The following is a 19,789-nucleotide window of genomic DNA, read 5'->3' on the forward strand; positions in this document are numbered from 1 at the left end:
AGCCCAGGCAGCCAGGAGCAAAGGCAATATAGTGTTGGCGAGTGGCCAGGGGAAGGGTAGTCAGGCAAGTGGCAGAGGAAGCATGTGAGTACCCTGACAACTGCCCCACTTCCTGTTATGCTAATGCCAGCCCTGTTTCTATATATTTTGTTTGGCTTTAGACAGCATTTGAAACTTTGTCCAAACTGTTCACATCCAGTTGGCTTTCAAAATCCCAGCCACCTCAGCCTAATACACTATGAAAAGTGCTGATGTAGCAGGCTAAGGCACTGAGCAAAGTATCCAGTCTGGACTTTTTTCAAGATAACTGGGAGGGGAAATGGAGCAAGAGTAGTCAGGCTCTTATCTGTGCACCCTTATTTGGAAGTAAATCACACTGACCATAGTGGACCTTACTTCTATATAAGACACCATAAGATTAGACTGCACAGTACTTCATACACTGAAAATCACCAAATAATTAATACGTTATAATACAAGATTTGTTGGTCAGTTTTTATATAGCCTGATAACCAATTGAAATGTTTATTAAAAATGCGGTAAATCTTCCTGAGATTGTACCATTTTTTAATTATTCATTTGTTTATGATATTGCTATGCTGTCTCTTCAAAGTTTTGCTCGATGCGGCTTACAATTAAAACAACATATACTGGCATACCCCCCCCCCCAGAGCACTACAGTCTCTGAATAACAACACACTGGCGATCCCAGGACCAAGGAGTATTCGCCTGGCTTCAACTAGAGCCAGAGCCTTCTCAGCTATGGCTCCAGCTTGGTGGAATGCACTTCCATGTGAGATCCAGGCCCTGCAGGACTTGGTACAGTTATGCAGGGCCTGCGAAATGGAAATCATCAAGGTGTGTTGTGACATTGCATGGTGCATGTGAGGCCTCCTTCTGCTTGCTTTGAGATGTTGGTTAAATAGGCCTGGTCTTTGGACTAGTTTGACAGAGGTAGGGCAGGCTAATCTCGATAGGTAGGGATGATTGGCAAGAACCCTGAGACATCAGCAGTGACTGAGGGTGTGTCCAGAACAGTTACAAGATCTTTCAAAGCTGCTCTCTCAGGAGCAGTTCTCAAAAGAGCTCTCTCAGCCCCACCTATCTCGCAGGGTGTCTGTTGTGGGGAGGGGAAGGGAACGGAGATTGTAAACTGCTCTGCTCGGGTAGTGAAGAGCAGGGTATAAATCCAATCTCCTCCTCCTCCTCCTTCTCACTGGCAATGTTCCCTCTAAGCTGTGGAGTCTTGTGAGCAAAAATTCTACTTTGTGAGCCACTGGCTTTATAGTTGTGAGCGAGCGATTTGGCTGCTGCATAAATTAGTTTGCTCTGGAGCCATCCTTCCTGAGCTAAGACAAAAATGTGTGAGCCGGAGGCTAAAAAACTGTGAGCTAGCTCACACTAACTCAGCTTAGAGGGAACACTGTTCACTGGCTATGTAATGGGGTGCAGCAAGGAAAGAGAGCCCTCAGTGCTGAGCAACATGTTTCTGAAGCTGGCAGTGGCCATGCACTGCATCAGGGCAAGGTGCTGGGGCTGGGCACCTCTTAGCACATTATGTTCTGGAGATGATAAATGAGGCCAATGGAAGATGCAGGCTGTGTTTGGAGCCAGGATGAGTCTGCCCAACAAAGTCCGCCTAGTACAGCCCTTCTGTTTAAATATGTTAGCATACTTAATGATATGACGTAGAGCTGCATAATTAATTATTTAAATAGGCTAGTTAAACCCAATGCTGTTGCCTTCATTGGGGTTACTTATGACAAATAAATGTTTAGGATCTAGCACAATCCACCACTTGTACAATATGACAGTATAGCATTACTTGAAATCTGAGCTTAATGCAAGCAGAAGGGCATGGCCAAGGTTGTTATCATAGCAATCATCAAGGTGTGTGGTGGCATTTGCAGGGTGCCTGTGTGTGCATGAGAATGAGAGCGGGGGATGGTTTGGACATACTGTTTCACTGAATACCTACATACTTTAACAGGATATGAAATGAGATATGATATGCTTGCATCTCATTCTTAGAAATCAGGTGGCCTTGTGAACGATAGGATCTTGCTGTAGAACACCAGCCCAGTCCACTGTGTGCCATCACAGACACTCGTGTGCATAAAATGGGATGCCAAGCATCTTTTGCAATTTTTTTCCCCCATGGCAGGTATTACTCCCTTAACTTGGTCAAAAACTATGTCTTTCTTCTAATCAGATTTTTTTGCACTTTTAACTCACAGCACCTAGTTCTTATTATGCCTTCTTGTTATGTCTTCCCATTAAGTATTTCTTTATTATCTAACATGTTCTCATTATGAGGCAGCACAATATGATCATAACCAACATTCTTCCTAAGCAAAACTGCTTATACTAAATGAGGCAACCATTTCTATAGAATGTGCTTCACTAAAACAGCAGTTTCCCATGCTTCATTTTCTTGATCATGTGCAAAATGACCCACCCACCCCCAACCCAACTGTCATTCTCTGTAATAGTAAGTGAATGTGTCATGCATAATAGGAAGATGGTTGGTAGTACTAGGTATAAAACATGCAGATATGGAACATGCAGAAACATCTTGGTTTTTTTAAAGTGGAGCCATACATTCTCCACAAATTCCCCAAACACTTGATGGACCAGGGCTGTGGAGGCACATGGCACTCATGCTGCCAGTGAATACAGGCAGGAAAGAGCAGTGCACAGATCTACCACCCTTATCCAGCCATCAATACATTGGCTGTAGAGAAACAAGCACCCAAATTTTTCTCACTCAAATTCCCAAGAAGTGTGCAGCCCTCTTAATAGCTTGAAGGACTACAGCATGCACGAGTACTCTCCCCTTTTCCTTCTTTTCCCTGGTTGTGATATTCTGTTATGGGACCCCTTGTTCATCTGCTAATGAGCAACAGACTCCTTTGTCCAGCTTGCTGCAATAATGAAGCAACTGTAGTAAGATGCATAGGTGCCTACATTCAGGGGTCGGTTGGGGCCGGAGCGCACAGGAGCGGCGCTCCAGGAGTGAGGAGCCCGGGGGTGGGCACATGACCAAGCCCCGCCCCCTGCTCCCAGCAGCCCATCTAAGCACTGGCTTGCCAGCCTGCCTTGCAGCCACGGGGTACGTGGGCAAGCCTTTGAAGGGGAAAGGGTTTAAATCCCCTCCCCTTCCACCCCAGGCGCCGGCTTGCCCGTGTGCCCTGCAGCCGTGGGGCACGCGGGCAAGCCATGTAAGGGGATGGGGTTTAAATCCCCTCCCCTTCCATCCAAGGCACCAGCTTGCCCGCACGTCCTGCAGCCTTTGGGGCGTGCGGGTAAGCCATGGAAGGGGACTGGGTTTAAACCCCATGTCCTTCCATCCCAGGTGCCGGCTTGCCCCCCTGCCCTGCAGCCGCGGGGCCCATGGGCAAGCCTTGGAAGGGGACTGGGTTTAAATCCCCTCCCCTTCCATCCAAGGAGCCAGCTTGCCCATGCGCCCTGCAGTCATGGGGCACGCAGGCAAGTCATGGAAGGGGATGGGGTTTAAACCGCCTTCCCTTCCATCTGATGCCAGGGGGTGTGGCATATGCAAATAAGTTATGCTAATGAGTTGTGCTAATGAGCTCCTGCACCTCTTTTTCTACGAAATGACCCCTGCTTACAGCTGACCTGGATATATTCCAGGACATCTACAGGTTCTATTCCAAGACAATTGCACTGGTTTTTCCATATTATTCATAATGACAATTTCATTTTTCTTCCTTGCTATCTAAGCCTGAAAATTCCAGTTTTGATTTCACTTCTTCATAGCCAAATCAGACCTCTGATTCTTTATATTTATTTATTTATTATCTTGATTTATATCCCACCCTTCTTGCAAGTGGGCTCAGGGCAGCTCACAGCAATAAATATAATACAGTCTTAAAACAATTCAATCAAATAAAATAACAATATTGGATCAATATTATGTCATTTTCTGTTAACTTGCCCTGAACTTTCTCCATAAAATATTTTCCATGTTAATTCAATAAATCTGCATTATACATATATTGTATGTATAAATACCATACAGTTTACATATAAAACCACACATCAATATGTATACAATATAAATTTACCAAGCCACCAGTGTAAAGCAAAGAAGTGCTATGATTGGGAAAATTATAAACAAATGCATATAGAAATGAAATATGAATCATTTCATCACCCCTAATTATAACCCAGATATCCTACTTAATCCTTAAATGTTCCAAGGCAACTGGAGAGCTGCTGTACTTTCCACCCTTTCTTCCAGAAGACTGTCTCCTGTCCACTGTGGAAGACATAAGGCATATGGATGATGCTGGGGATCACAAAAGTCAGACAATGGGGATAAGGGACATTTTGAAGTTACAAGCTTTACTGTGGTGACAGACTGTTCCAATAAATCTCACCCCATTTTAATGTTTATCTTCTGTTTCCTGCTTGACTCTTATTTCAGTAAAGAAATTAGACTGATTTGCTGAGTTTTTCTGTCATTGTCTTTTCAGCTCAGCTACATGCTTTACAACTCTGGTTTCACTAATATATATTGAAGCCAGTGCAGCAGCTAATAATAGAATTTTCACCTTGATGGAGGGACACACATTCAGACCTACAAAATCGCTGTTACCAGGTTTGTTAGCCAATGCAATAATTTTCATTTCAATTTGGGTGAAATTAATTATACAATTTGACTGACAATATTTTTTTTTACAATTTCATTTCACTTTTGAATTCAGAATAAGTTGTGGAGGTAATATGGCTATACCTATGGCCCATCACTAATACCAGGAGTCCAATTATAAGTATACAAGGTAACTTTACCTTTGATAGAATCATTTTTATTCAATAATAATTTCTTTTATACATTTGGACAGAATAATGAAGTTTCTTCTCCTTTCTTCCCCCCCCCCCCTATTTTTATTTGAACAATTTCAGGAAACAACATCCAGTTTAATTATATGTGTACTAAAACTCTGTAACAAGTCTTTGAATGTGTGTCTAGAATATATAGATAATAGTGACCACTGAGGAAGGCCCTTAGGGGCCGAAACGCGTTTGGTCTTCAGTTATAAAGTATTTATCCATCATATGCATGTATAGTGGATAAGCTTTTATAGTCTGATCTTAGACAAAGTAATTTTTAATCAGGAAAGTTTTAACATGTGTACACCTTAATAAATATTTGTACTTTTATATATATAGTTTAGCTTAGCCCTTTTTGGTTCAAATTTACTTCTACATATATTTTAAAAAAAAAAAACACAAAACCTCAGCATCCTATAAATGGAGTCCCAAAAAAAAAGGAAGGTAGTGCTGGTCAGAAAGGCTGATGTTCTGGAAGGGACATATACCATCTTCAAACAGGTTAGGAATTAGGTCAAGAATGTCAGTGTTCTCTTTTACTTAATCCTGGAGAGATAGGTTGATGTATTTACTAGGAGTACCTTCATTTGTCTTCATCTAATGCATAAACAATCCTTTGACCTATACAGTAACCTCTGGGCTGGATTTTTCAACACACTCTACATGGGGGTTGCCCTTGAAGACAGCTGGAAGCTTTAATTGGTATAAAATGTAGTCAGAATTCTGTTGGCTGGGGCATCATGACCGCATAAAACCAAGATGCTGTTAGTCTTCTTACTGGGCCTAAATGCTTCACAAACCGTCTTTACATCCGCAAATTTAGCCACTTCACTCCTTCACTTCCACACTCAATTCAAGGCACTGGTTCTTGCTTTTAAAATGGAGGAGCCTCCTATCAGGAGAAATCATATATTGGAAGGAGCGTTTCTTCCTTTTTGAACCCATGTGCCAGTTATGCTTCTCAAAGCAGTACCTGCTTGTTATGCCCTTGCTGCTAATTATTGAGATATTTGTTTAATATAGCAGAATTTTCCCCAGTCACAGATGTAGGGTTGCCAGCCCCCTAGGTCCGGGTGGGGTTTTCCCCCCTTTTGGGGTCTTCAATCTGTCCCCGGCCAGATGGCCAGTAGGGGAAGCCCCAGTCCCCAAGAGCGACCTCTCACCTGGCCACCCCTCTCCCTCCCCTCCTGCCCAATTTAAAGGGCTTCAGCTGATCAGTGGGGCCCACATGGCCCACCAACCAGCTGGAGGGCCCTTTAAAGCTAGCAGGAGGGAGGGAGAGGGGTGGTCATGGGCTGCATGGTCAGCTCACAAAAAGACCCTTTAAAGGTGGGCACACGCTTGGCTCGCAAAAAGACCTGAAGCCCTTTAAATTGGGCAAGAGGAGAGGGAGGGAGAGGGAGAAGGGTGGCTGGGTGGGTTGTTGCTCTTGGGGGTGGGGCTTGGGGCATCCCTGCCCACCCACAGAATGCCCCCAAATCCCCCCCTCTGCAGTGGGGGACCTAGCAACCCCTACATAGAAGCAGGATACTAAGTACAGTAAATAAATCTACCAGGAAATATATTGCAAAAAGGGTCAACTTACATTTATTCAAGTAGATCCAGTTCACATCAGGTTGCAGTCAAAGAGAAAGAAGCCTAAAGAGTACTCTCCCTATCACAAATGGCCAGCTAATCTAGCATCACGTATATGGAGAATATGATGGCACTGTATCTACAGGACAGACTTGAAAAAGGAAAAGGTACAGCCAATGAGAAGGTGGACACTAGATACAGTCTTCAGAAGAGTGAAGACATATACTTAGTCTTTTTTTCAAATTCACACCCACTGTATTGTTGGTAGAGCGTACATATGCAGTAAAGTGGAGCAGAAGCTTTTTAGAGAATAAAGTCAGTTTATTAAGAAGATAACAAACTTTGTAAGAAAGAGCAGAGAGAAAAAGAAGTCTGTCTAACTAGCTAGGAGGAAGTCAGTAACTAAGAGTTCTCAGCAGGAGAAACCCCAATTGAGCCAATCAGGAGACAGGAAGGAGACTATTTGAAAATAGTAGAAATCCCTAATCCCATTATGCTAACTAGTTGTCCTCTCTGCTGCCCCCTGCAGGATGTTCTTGTCATTTTCTTTATCTATGCACGATAGACCTTGCATATTCCAAACATGTATACCAGATTGTAATCATGCTATAACTGCTGAAAACCTAGCCCAGGCCTCAAATGGAGGATCAGGCATGCTAGCATCTTCAATACCTCTAAGCATGTGACAATGCAAATGGGCTACTTCACCCACCCCCCAGTCTAAGAAGTGGAGGGTAGCTGGAGAGTTTCATGTGTGGCATGTCTGTGAAATCATATGCTCCTTTTCTAGTGCCTTAAACCAGTCTCACTGGTAATGACACTAACTGAAACCTAATGAATCTAACAAAACAATAACATAATATTAATATTATTAATAAGTTGGACATGTTGCTGGAGTCATGAAACAAAATCCATTTTGGTTAATGGAAAAGCTTTCAGTAATTTCAATTGACTTTGTAGACAGCCTTAATAGACCAGCTGAGGGTAGCAATGATCAGCAGCAGCAACAGTGCATGTTCATGACACAAATACACACATGCACATAATTTTTTGCCCTGATCTAGAGAATGCAATCTACCTGTGGAAATAGGATTCTGCATATGGATCAGCTGTACTGGTGCCACAGAAATCTACAATATTATGTTGGAAAAGACACACTGTCCACAATCTGATATGATATACAAATCAATGTGATGCCTCATGTGCATCTCCATATGGAAGCCTATGCACAAACATTTGTACGAGCTATCTATTTCTCATGTGTGTTTAATGTGTTTTTGCTCAGCCTTTTATACTCCCCATGGTTCTCTGGATCAATACCAACGAGCATAAGCATCTCAGCAGCAGCATTAATGATACAGTAATTACAAGGCTCACAAGTGTTCATACACAAAATAAAATATGAAGTGACCAGCTGAGGGATGTAAAATTTGCACGTGTTAGAAAGGTGTCGGCAATAATAGGGTACAAGAAAAAACAGAGGCATGTAAAGACAAGCAACACCCAAGGGCATCCATTTTACAGGAACATATGAAAATTCCAGACTATACAATGAATACCAAGTGGTTTAAAATGTAAAAATTTCTTTCTTGCATGCATCAAAGATGGAACATTTGAATATGCTGAAATAAGGGCAGCTTTTCACCTTTATGCACAGGGGAGAAAAAAGATTCAGAAAGAATGTCTTCTCCTGTTTGTTCACTTCTACTGGGCAATAATATAATTTTCAGTTTCACGTCTCTATTTCAGACCACATATGGCAGTAATATTGGATTTTCCCCATCTCAGCTTAACCATGACTAAACAGGTTGATGAATGTCATGCATCTTATCATACATGCATATTGTTAAATATAATTCACTTTTGATCTGCACCCTTGTGCAGTGGCGAATGAAAACAGTTAAGATTTCTTCCACTGCCTGCCTTTAAATGTATTAAACAGTCTGGCTGTCAATAGATTATATTCTTGTACAATGATAATAGCCCAAAAAACTAAGAGGCCTTGTCAGGAATTGCAGTTGTCACAGTTTGATGCAAATGATTTTACTTGGTGCTCATCTACTGCGCAATCATCTCATAATCTGGATATACATCACAGCATGACATGTAAATTTCTTGCTACTCTGCTTTCATTTCCAGAGGCAGCAATCAAATGAAAACCATTCAACCTCACCAAAATGTATAAATAATTTTCATTCAAACATATTAACAGTCAAAATATGAGAATTTATCACAGAGTACTGCACCTTTTAAGAAGCAATAAAGACTTTACTTTTTAAACCTATTTCTTCTTAGAAAACTCATATATGCAGTAACCTACCATTTTAGAAGTGGACTTTAAAATCCTCATATAAGGCCTATCCTTTAGAATTAAGGGTGTTAATGATGGTTTAGTACATAGTTGTCAATGCTGTTTTTTAAAATAAAAAAAAAGAATAAAATGGAAAGGAACAGAGGGGACAAGAATCCTGTATATGTACTTAAATAATTACTCAAAAAACAAGCATGTCTAAATGTTAGTTTTTCCAAATTGATTATGTACATCAAATATTAATTTTGAAAATACTATGTATCACATAATATTACTTGTTAGGACAAATGAAATATCAGTATTTCACTGACTCCAACAAGCAAGATGAAGCAGAAAAAGGAAGTCTTTTCAGAATTTAGATCTTCTAAAATTCTTACAATACATAAAACTAAACATCTCAAGAACAAAAACTAGCCCATGGAGCATAACAGGTAGAGATAACACCAGTAATAAAATATATCCTGCCAAAAATCTATATAATATCACCAAAACTACAACTTTTTGAAGGATAACCAGAAGGGTTTTTTTGTATGGCCTCAGGAAGGCCATTCCACAATTATGGTACAATAATTCTGTTGTTAGAGTTATGGGATTGGATTGCACTTAGATTTTCGTAGGTCGGGGAATTCTACCTGATTCCTTCATTCCACAGCAGCTGAAAACAACCCCCAAAATGCTTCTCCTAGTGGATACGGGACCCTCAGAAGGTGGCAAGGCTGAAGGAAGACACAATAAGTGCAACTGAAAGAGGAACTCTTGGCCACAACTTGTATTTAGTTTTCAAAGAGCAATGTTTGGACATGGATAACTCCAGTTAATCCAAAATAGGAAGATCAATTCCCTTTAGAATATCACAACTACCAACTCTTATCACCTCTGTCTTGTCCAGATTCAGTTCAGCTGGTTCAACCTATTTATTTAGGTTGTTTATTTAGTCAGTTTATTAAGTAGCCCTACTTCAAAAGAAATACCCAAGGTGGTAGCTTTTCGATGAGGGCCCAAGTGAGACTTGAGGTTGTCAGTTTGTTTGTTTGTTTTAAAAAGGACCAGATTTATAGGATGCATTTGTACAAAGAATAAATAAAATAGATGACTAGATTGATTCTATGTATGTCTACTCAGAAATAAATCTTACAGACGTCATTGGTACATGGTACCAAATAAAGTCTACTCCAGGTCATCTAACTGGTATGGTTATGACCCTCCAAAGTCAGTGGTCCTCAGTATTCCAAAAATTAGTATGGCCAAACTCATTGTCCTCAGCTTTTATTGCCCAGAGTACTGCCTGGGAACATTATCAAGAAGTGCCCAGTGGGAGAGGATTATATAAATGAACTGTTGTGTCAGCCTGTGATTATCTGAAAGAAGGCGAAGAGAACCCATTGGGGTTCAAAAGGTTGTGAGCATTGATAGGTGACACCTGTGTAATCTCGATGGGTCATAACTGAAGTACTGGAAAATATTATTCCACCCCATAGCTCAGGAAAAAATAAAAATCATATGATATTTTTCCTCAATGTATTCAGTTTTTGAAGCAAATGGGGCTCTTTGTGCTTGCAACAAATCTTTTGTGTGTCTGTGTCTGTGCGCGCTAGGATAATGACACTGAATAGGTTTTTTGTGGCAGCCATGAGAGGGTCATTCAAAGATGGTATCACCAAGATGAGTCAGTGGCCCCTCTTGTCTTGACATATTGGCTACAACTGAAAGTGAAGAGGAGTATCAATTTTCCAACTTCTATCCACTCAAGGGGAATCATTCAAAACAAAGGCAATTTATATGTAATTGACAAAGTAAGTAAGAATAAAATTGCTCATTTGCTTAGCAAAGAATCTTAGAGTGAGAAGGATGCATTTACTGCTCTCCTCATGGATAGCGCCTGGAAAAAAATCCATCTCCCTTGAAATTGGATCTTTTTTTCCCCCTGAGAAAAAGGCAAAAACTGCAAAGATGACAGTTTCCCCCATTTTTCCAGTGAGTGTGTCAGAGGAAGTAGAACTGCAATAACCTGGGGTACAGCAGGCTCAGCCATTTGAAATAAAACTTTGCAGTACTAATGTTTTTGTAACTGCTTTCATATTGTAATGATATTTTTCCAAGCACTGGTTTTATTTGATCTTAAATACCTTTTTGGGAAAGTCCAGTGAGCTGACTCTAATAAAATCATGCTATTGAAAAAAGGTTTAAGTGGAATGTTCAGAATAAATTACAAAACTGCATGCAAGAATACCAGCTAGTACAGCAATAAAAATCTGGAAATGAGGATTCTTGCAATATATTTTAAAGAAGTAGTATACTTTTTTTGCTTTCATTTTTTTCACAAAATGTTTCATAATAGAAAGCCTTCACAATGTGAAAACGGATGGATGAATAACAAATGAACAAACGGCGGACGAAATTGCATTTTTCAAAAAAAACTTTGATTTTTTTGCATGTGCTACAGAATATATTTCATATCGTTTTCAATAACTTTTAGAAGATAATAGGCAAAATGATTCAGCTCTATTTTGCCATGCCAGAATACTTAAATTATATCATTCTTACACTGTCACATTACCCCCAATATATTCATAGCCCTTAAATGCAATTTTATTTCCCTTTTGCATTAAGGACTGATATAAATAAAAGAAATAGGTCCAGTCTCTAGACTCTGGCAAATCCTGAAAAATCCATTTTTAAAGCTTTCAAAAGCCTAAGACTTCTGCTTACTATGAGCAGCAGCTAGACTTTAGTTTTTGGTTTAATGGGCTCTACAATGTGCATTTACTAGGGCAGGGGAAATAATAAATATAGAGAATCACAAATCCATGTTGTAATTTTCAAGTGTGCTGCACTATCAAGGAATGGCTTTCCCATCTGCCACAAGCCGAAAATAAGAAATAAAAACCAATAGCACCATTACATTATTGGAATGGGACAGGTGGGAAGAACCTTATCCTAGCAGACCAAACATCCTTGATAGAATATTGTTTGCTGTCCTGTACATTCTCTTTTGACATTTTAAAAAACTATAAATATCATTTAGACACAACTTGGTCATGATGAATGTTGAAAAAATACACAATATTGTGCTTAAGAAAGTATTACCGTATTTCTCCTGTTTAATGCACAAAGCTAATTATATAACTATATATATAATTATATATAAAAACTATAAAATATCATTTAGACACAACGGTCAAAATAAATGTTGGAAAAATACACAATATTGTGCTTAAGAAAGTATTATTTCTCCTGTTTAATGTACAAAGCTAATTATATAGTCATTATTATATTTTTGAATGCCTTGGTCCAATCCAAGTGGTATCCATTTACTGTGTTGGCTGAAACTGGCAGCTGTTAACAATAGAAAGCCTTAATCACACAGCCCTGAAAGATGTAGAGGGTATCTTACTATTGAATCCTACTAGTCCATGGCAGCTGAAACAGTAGAGACAGCGGCAGCTACTGCAGTACCCTGTACCTCGGCATGGATGTATAGCTGTGTGTCTTTACCCAAGGAGGAAACCCACCCTTTGTAACATATTGGGCTATGCCAGTAGCAGGAGGGGTTTCTTCTTTGGGTTGAAGAAATCTGATTTAGGGAAGAGGCAATTTTGTCCTGACTCTCAAATACAGAATTCCGGCCTTTTCCCAAGGTCTGGGACATAAGCCATGTTGGGGATCCCAACGTTGGCAGAATTTAAATATGCAAAGGAAGCAGAACACTGGCTATTTAGAGAAAAATAAGTAGATTTACTATAGCACAGGGGTGGCCAAACTGCAGCTCAGGAGCCACGTGCAGGTCTTTCACACAGTCTAATTTAATGTTAATAAAAAGCAAATTTGCATATAAAAAATGTGTGTGTGATATTTGTTCATGTCTTCCGGCTCTCAAACATCGGATGTTTATTCTGTGTGGCTGTTACATTAAGCAAGTTTGGCCACCCCTGCTATAGAAGAACAAACTGTTATAGAACATACAGAGAGAAAGCGTAAACTAACCAGTTTAACTGCTGTAAAAGGAACAAAGAGCAACAAAGTCTCCAGAAGAGCCAATCAGGACACAGCAAGGACACAATTTGAAAAAGTGGGAAGTCCCTAGTCTAGCTATGCTAACTACAAGTCCTTCAGCTGTCCCTACCCCCACCCTCCCGGATGATCTGCAGATCTTCTTCATAAGGCTGCACTATAGACCTTGCATATTCCAGCACCCCAACCCATCTCACATCATGTAGGTTTAGCTGTTTTTCCCCCAGAATTTAACTTAAATTATATTAACTGTATTTATATGTTTGTTAGTACATTGTACCCCGCCCTGAGCCTGCTTGTGGGGGACTTGTCTTAAAAACTGCTTGGTTACTCGGCAAGACTCTGAAAGCTACAAGGAGGAGTTTCTGCCCTCTTTCCTATGCCATTTTCCCTAATGGAAATGACCATGGGGGGCTGTCTTCTTGACTCTGCTTGTCCTTGATTACATGACTATGAACCAAATAGGGCTAAGCTAAACCATATATATGAAAAAGTATATGGATCATCGAGACTGTACAGACTACCAACCCGAACATGTGCAGAGTGCTCCTGAGAAGAGAGTTGTTTTGGATTTACCAACTACAAACATGGGCGCCCTTTGGATTGAAGGAGGAAGTGGACTGGACTTGCTGTTTGTGAACATCTGTAATAGTTAATTGTTTTCTGTCTATTCTGTAAGCTGACCTGTTTTTTCCCCCATGCTGCTCCTTATCTCCCTCTCCTTCATACCCCCTCCCATCTGGTACTTTTTCCTGGCTGGCACTGAGCAATGCTAATTGGTGATTGCATCACCCTGGTTTCACTAATATATATTGAAGCCAGTGCAGCAGCTAAAAAATAGAATTTTCACTTTGATGGAGGGACGCACATTCAGACCTACAAAATCGCTGTTACCAGGTTTGTTAGCCAATGTAATAACTTTCATTTCAAATTGGATGAAATTAAGTATACAGTTTGACTAAAAAATTTTTTTATAATTTCATTTCACTTTTTAATTTAGAATAAGTTGTGGTGGTGATAAGGCTATACCTATGGCCCATCACTAATACCAGGAGTCCAATTATAAGTAGACAAAGTAACTTTATCTTTAATCGAATCATTTTTTATTTAATAATGGTTTCTTTTATACATTTGGACAAAATAATGAAGTTGTTTCTCTTTCCCCCCCCCTTTATTTTTCTTTGAACTATTTCAGGAAACAATATCTGGTTTAATTATATGGATACTAGAATTCTGTAACAGGTCTTTGAATGTGTGTCTAGAATATATAGATAATAGTGACCACTGAGGAAGGCCCTTAGGGGCTGAAACACGTTTGGTCTTCAGTTGTAAAGTTTTTACCCATCATTTGTATGTAGAGTGGACAAGCTTTTACAGTCTGATTTTAGACAAAGCAATTTTTAATCAGGAAAGTTTTAACACGTGTACACCTTAATAAATATTTGTACTTTTTCATATATATGGTTTAGCTTAGCCCTATTTGGTTCATAGTCATACCCTGGGTTGAGTCCCCACCCTTTTTTCCCCCCAGTTCTTGATTACATGACCCCAGAACATCCATGACATTGACACCCTGAAACCTCATGGAGGCAGCCTGGGAGCTCAATAAGTGATCTTGAAGAAGGCACAGCCTAGTAGCATTTGGTAGGTTTTTATTTTAAAAAGAAATGTCAAGGTTCCCTTTCTAGTTGATTTCTAGTGCAGGATTGTTGTCCTTCCCATCTGTTTTCAAAATGTATTTATCATTCCTGAATGGATATCTGCTTCTAGTCACTTATAGAAAATACAGTGAGAAATCATTGAATCATGGAATCAAAGAGTTGGAAGGGACCTCCAGGGTCATCTACCTGCAAGAATGTTTGGGGAAAATAGAGTAGAAGTTAAAACTGGGAAATAGCTTCCTTGCCTCCTTTGTTTCTGAGAATTAAGTTCTGTCACTGGATACCTGAAGAAGGAAGCTAACAGTGCAATCCTAAACAGAGTTTAGTCCTTTTAGTCCAATATGCTGAGAATGGTGTGTCTCTGAGATTGCACTGTAAATCCTCAAACTTTATTTGTTTTTATTTTATTAACTTCATGTATAGTCTGCCTTCCCCACTGAGCTCAAGGCAGATTACAGAGTTCAAAACAATGAAATGGGAACGGTATAATTCATACAAAAACAATGCAATATAACTGGATTACAAAATTAGAGAATGTTCTTTATGCCAACCAAACAATACCTGGAAATTGTATTCAAAATCATATTTGGATGTATAGCACACAGAGACATGTTCCAGTTAGGACTGCCAACAGCTGAAAGATAAATTTTAGTTTTTTAAGTACAAAGACGGAGTTTAGGGGGCCAAGGGGTAGAGCCATATGAGGTCAGGGGCTGAATCCATGCATTTGGGGCTCAGCCTAACAGAAAATTGTGGCATTTAGAAAACACTCTGTTTATCTAAAATATGCAATTATTGCTCATGCTTACGAATACTTGAATGCCTGATATTATAGAAAATTGATCAACTGAGTGGAAGCGTATATGATGTTGTGAAGAAAGCAAAAGCAACAAATTCAGTTGGTGACAGTTGATAAAAGAAATGTAGCTGACAAGAAGTTTGAGAAGAGAAATGGGAAGAAAGATAAGGCCTTAAAATTCATAGTTATACACCCAATAGTGACTGACAATAGGTTTTAGACTATAGACCAACTAGTCTCGCAACGAAGCTTCAAGAGCATCTTATAGGACGCTTATGAAATCCTATGAGATGGGGGTGAAGGGAATTCTATGCAGCCTCCCATCATATCTACTAGCTCTCGACTGACACAATTATTTAGGGTAATTAGAATATTATCTTCTCTCACAGCAAAAACCAAAAATTAGGAATTCGGACATAAGCAGTGAGGCATTTGCGAGCTTTATTTGCAGATAAAGTCCTGTCGCTGTGCCATGACCTGCCTGCCAATTTAGATACAGTATGCAAACTAGAGGCCCCTTGGCCATCTTCGGATTCAGTATTTGACAGATTCAGATGGCTCTTGGAGGCTGATGTCAACAGGGTCCTGAGGAATGCATAACCAACCACTTGCCTCTTGGACCTATGTCCTTCATAGCTGGTAAGAGTCAGCAGCAAGGGCATACGGGGCCCTCTGATCGACATTATCAATCTGTCCCTGAGTTCAGGGGTCTAACCAAAGGTTTTAAAATAGGCAATGGTAATACTGCTCTTGAAGAAACCATCGCTGGATCCAACTACCACCCAATCTCGAACCTGTTGTTTCTGGGTAAGGTAGTGGAGAGAGCAGCAGCTGAGCACATTCAGTTTCCTGGAGATCACATCAGCTCTAGACCCCTTCCAGACTGGCTTCCGCCCTGGCCATGGGACAGAGACTGTGCTGGTCACCTTCACGGATGATCTCTGTAGGCAGCTGGATCGAGGCGAGTTACTGCTTGACTTGACAGCAACGTTTGACACAGTGGATCACAATCTGCTGCTTCACTGTCATGCTGATGTTAGAGTATGCAGGACTGGTCTGAAGTAGGTTGCCTCATTTCTCCATGATTGGGGACAGAGGGTAATGCTTGGTGAGAGGGTATCTTCTCGAAACCCCATGATATGCAAGGTCCCTCAGGGGGTTATCCTCTTCCCAATGTTATTTAACATCTATATGCACCCCCTTGCCCAGCTGGCACAATCTGGGCTGCTATCAGTATGCTGATGAGACCCAGCTGTATCTGTTGATGGATGGATGAATGCCACCCCAGGTTATCTGGCTGAGGGTTTGGAGGCCGTGGTGGGGTGGCTTAACCAGGGTCATCTCTTAACCCTCCCTCCGTTAAATTAAAGTAAACTAGGGATTAAAACTGTATTATGGTGCCTTGTGAATTTTGGGTAACAGTCCAACTGTATTTTAGATTATTTAACAATTTATTTATAAAACCTTGTTGTTCACCGCCCTGAGCCCACTCACAGGGAGGGTGGTATATAAGCCTTATCATCACCATCATCAGTGCTAAGGATTGGTTTGCCTTGCCCCCCCCCCCCCATTGAGACAAGGAAGGCACAAGGCTTAATAGATAGCCACATTTGAAGCAGCCAATAAGGAGGCATGATTTTGCCACTTATATTGTGGGCACTTCTTCCCCTGTGCAGGCTTTTCTACTTGCTGCTGAGTAGTTGGAGCTCACTTTGTAAAATTGGGAGTGACCTTTTTATACTGTTTATGGAGTTAAGTTTGGGGTGCTTAATTGTGTGCCAGTGGAGTGCTGAGGACATGCTTGTGTGGATCCTGGGGGTGGTACCTCCCTGTCTGTATTTGGGGCTTGAATAATAAGGAGGCTTTTGTATATGAGTGAGTGCTGTCAAGTGTAGGGGTTTGTTTGTCTTGGTTCATTTTGTCCTGCCCAGTGGCCACTCCATGCACCCCTCCTTGCATTTTTTTTCCTGGCATTTTGAGTGGCATGTGCTAGACAAGGCTTGGGAATAGGACTCCAAGTTGCTGTTTCATGCCTTGCCATCTGTGGCACTTTGAGTAGGACCTCTGAGGAAGAAGGAAGACCCTTGGAACCCAGAAAACATGGCATAGGAGGAGGTGCTTTTCTACCTTAGCTGCCACTGCATAACACCCCCCCCAAAAAAAAAATAAGTCAGAGGTGGAGGGAACCATACCTGTTACCATGAGGCTGTCCTCCCATACTACCCACTTGGGGAAGCAAAATGACTTGAGACAGCCCTGCCTTATGGCTAAGCAGAAGGAAAGAAACATGGCTTGCCTCCCTCTATTTTCCGCTTTCCTCTGCCACCCCACCAGCCACAGCCAGGACACTCATCTGGAGCTTCCTTCTAGAGCTCGTTGTATTTCTTCCCACAACAGGCCTTACTCCTAGTGTTCTTATGTTAAAATCCTCCAGTCCCATGCCACTTAGAACTTTAAATTACCAGCATTTTCAAGTGATCATGGAAGCAAAGTGGTATACTGTTGTCATGCAGCCACTTCAGATGGCTTTATTAAAGACTTTTAAATATGACTGCTTTGCTGAACTGTGAAAAGAGTGTGTCAGGGCAATGGACAGAGCTGTGTTCCCAAAAGAAGTGCCCTTATACTGGACTATGGAATGTACTATGGCCAAGGCGAGCCTTGTGCCTAAGAAGCATGCCAAGCCAGATGTAGACCCGGGACTACAGAAGCCTCCTGCCCCTGCTCCTCCGCAGCCATGCCAGCACCAAGATGCAGACCAGCAGCCCTGACTCCATACACGCAGAAACAGCAGCAGATCACAGAAGGAAGCCATGCTCTGCAAAAAGGACAAGATGTTCCAGCATGGAAGCCATGAGAAACTCCCTTCTCCATCACACAGGCATTTCCCCACCACCACCACCAACTTGTGTTGTAACTTCACCTGGAAAAATCACACATTCCTTTTGCCATTTAATACTCGTAATTCCCCACATTTTATTAATAAGATAATGCAATTTGGCTAACAGTACAGTGTACTTCTTTTAAAATCAGGGCAATGTAATCTTAGTAATATGAACGTGTCAGCAGTCTAGCTACTGTATTCTGTACTAATTGAAACTTACAGTTTGCAATGGCAGCCTTGTGTAGCACACAGCTGAGACGTGATCACAGCATGGTTAACCATGACCAGAATGGCCACAGCTAATACACAAGACAAACCTGGACAAAGTTACTATGCACCATAAAGGAGACTTGAACTTCCATCTATAGACCGGGATCTACTCATAAACCCAAGCTGTGAACCTACTTCTTTTGTGAGAGTTTGACCCTTTCTGTAACAAGCAAACCCCTTTTATAACAATAAATACATGAGATCTGTTACACTGGGATTCTGAAGACAGTTTTTTTTTTTAATTTCAGTCTCAAAACAAGACATTATTTGAGTGTACAAATAATAAAACTAACCATTTATGTCTGACAAGGCTAAGGAAGGGAAGAATAATGAATACACACACACACACACATGTGGATCCAGTGTTCCCTCTAATCTGAGTTAGTGTGAGCTAGCTCACAGTTTTTTAGCCTCTGGCTCACACATTTTTGTCTTAGCTCAGGAAAGATGGCTCCAGAGCAAACTAAGCCAAATCACTCACTCACAACTTTAATGCCAGCAGCTCACAAAGTAGAATTTTTGCTCACAAGACTCCACAGCTTAGAGGAAGCATTGCGTGGATCATATATAATTTTTCACCAGGGAAATTTGTTTCTACAGCCAATTCACATCCTAAGCTTTGCATTGTAGGTCTGCCTGGTCTGAATCAAGAAATCCTTGGAGATTTGAAGGGCAGTGCTCAGCAAGCATGTGAAATCACTGTGCAATATTATAGAATGTGATGTCACTTTCAGGTCAAAGGTCAAGTGATGGCACACTGTGATGTCATTTATCCCAAACCTACCACTTCCTGTGATGTCATTCCCCCTTTAAATATTCAAATATAAATTCCCTGCCTTACTCCACCCTTTCCTTTCCCCACCTTGCATTAGTTGTAGGTTTTCTATCCATCTTAGGCCTCCCTCCTGTCCAACAGCAAACAATTGCTTTGAGATGAAACACTTTATTTAGATTTTTTTAATGCCTTTCAGGATATAAGGTCACTTATTTTATAGCATTTTACACCAGGATGTTGTACACCATCAGACACAACTCCTTAAAGTATTGAGGAACCACTAGTCCTAAAGTTATGGGAGAACATCACAATGGAGAAGCAAGCTATTCAAACCAAGTCACAAGAACCTGCAAAATAGAATGAGATCTCACTCACTCACTCACTCACTCACTCACTCACTCACTCACATACACACATGATTCCAGATTCTCAACAATAGAGTCAATGCAAGAGCAAGGCCAAAACAGTGCATGAAATACCAAAAAGTCCTCTTGGCCTTGTGGCCAGCTCATGGAGCGGTATTTCTGCCTTACAGGACAGCTGAAGAACTGAGGTATTCAATACGCTTTATGCAAAAAGAAACAGATTCCCAGTTATTGTTCATGAAGCAATCTAGCCCTCCTCCAGGATCATCTTGGGAGACCTG

This window comes from Gekko japonicus, unplaced genomic scaffold (genome assembly GCF_001447785.1).
Source record: "Gekko japonicus isolate JY-2015 unplaced genomic scaffold, Gekko_japonicus_V1.1 scaffold479, whole genome shotgun sequence".
Taxonomy (NCBI): Eukaryota; Metazoa; Chordata; class Lepidosauria; order Squamata; family Gekkonidae; genus Gekko; species Gekko japonicus.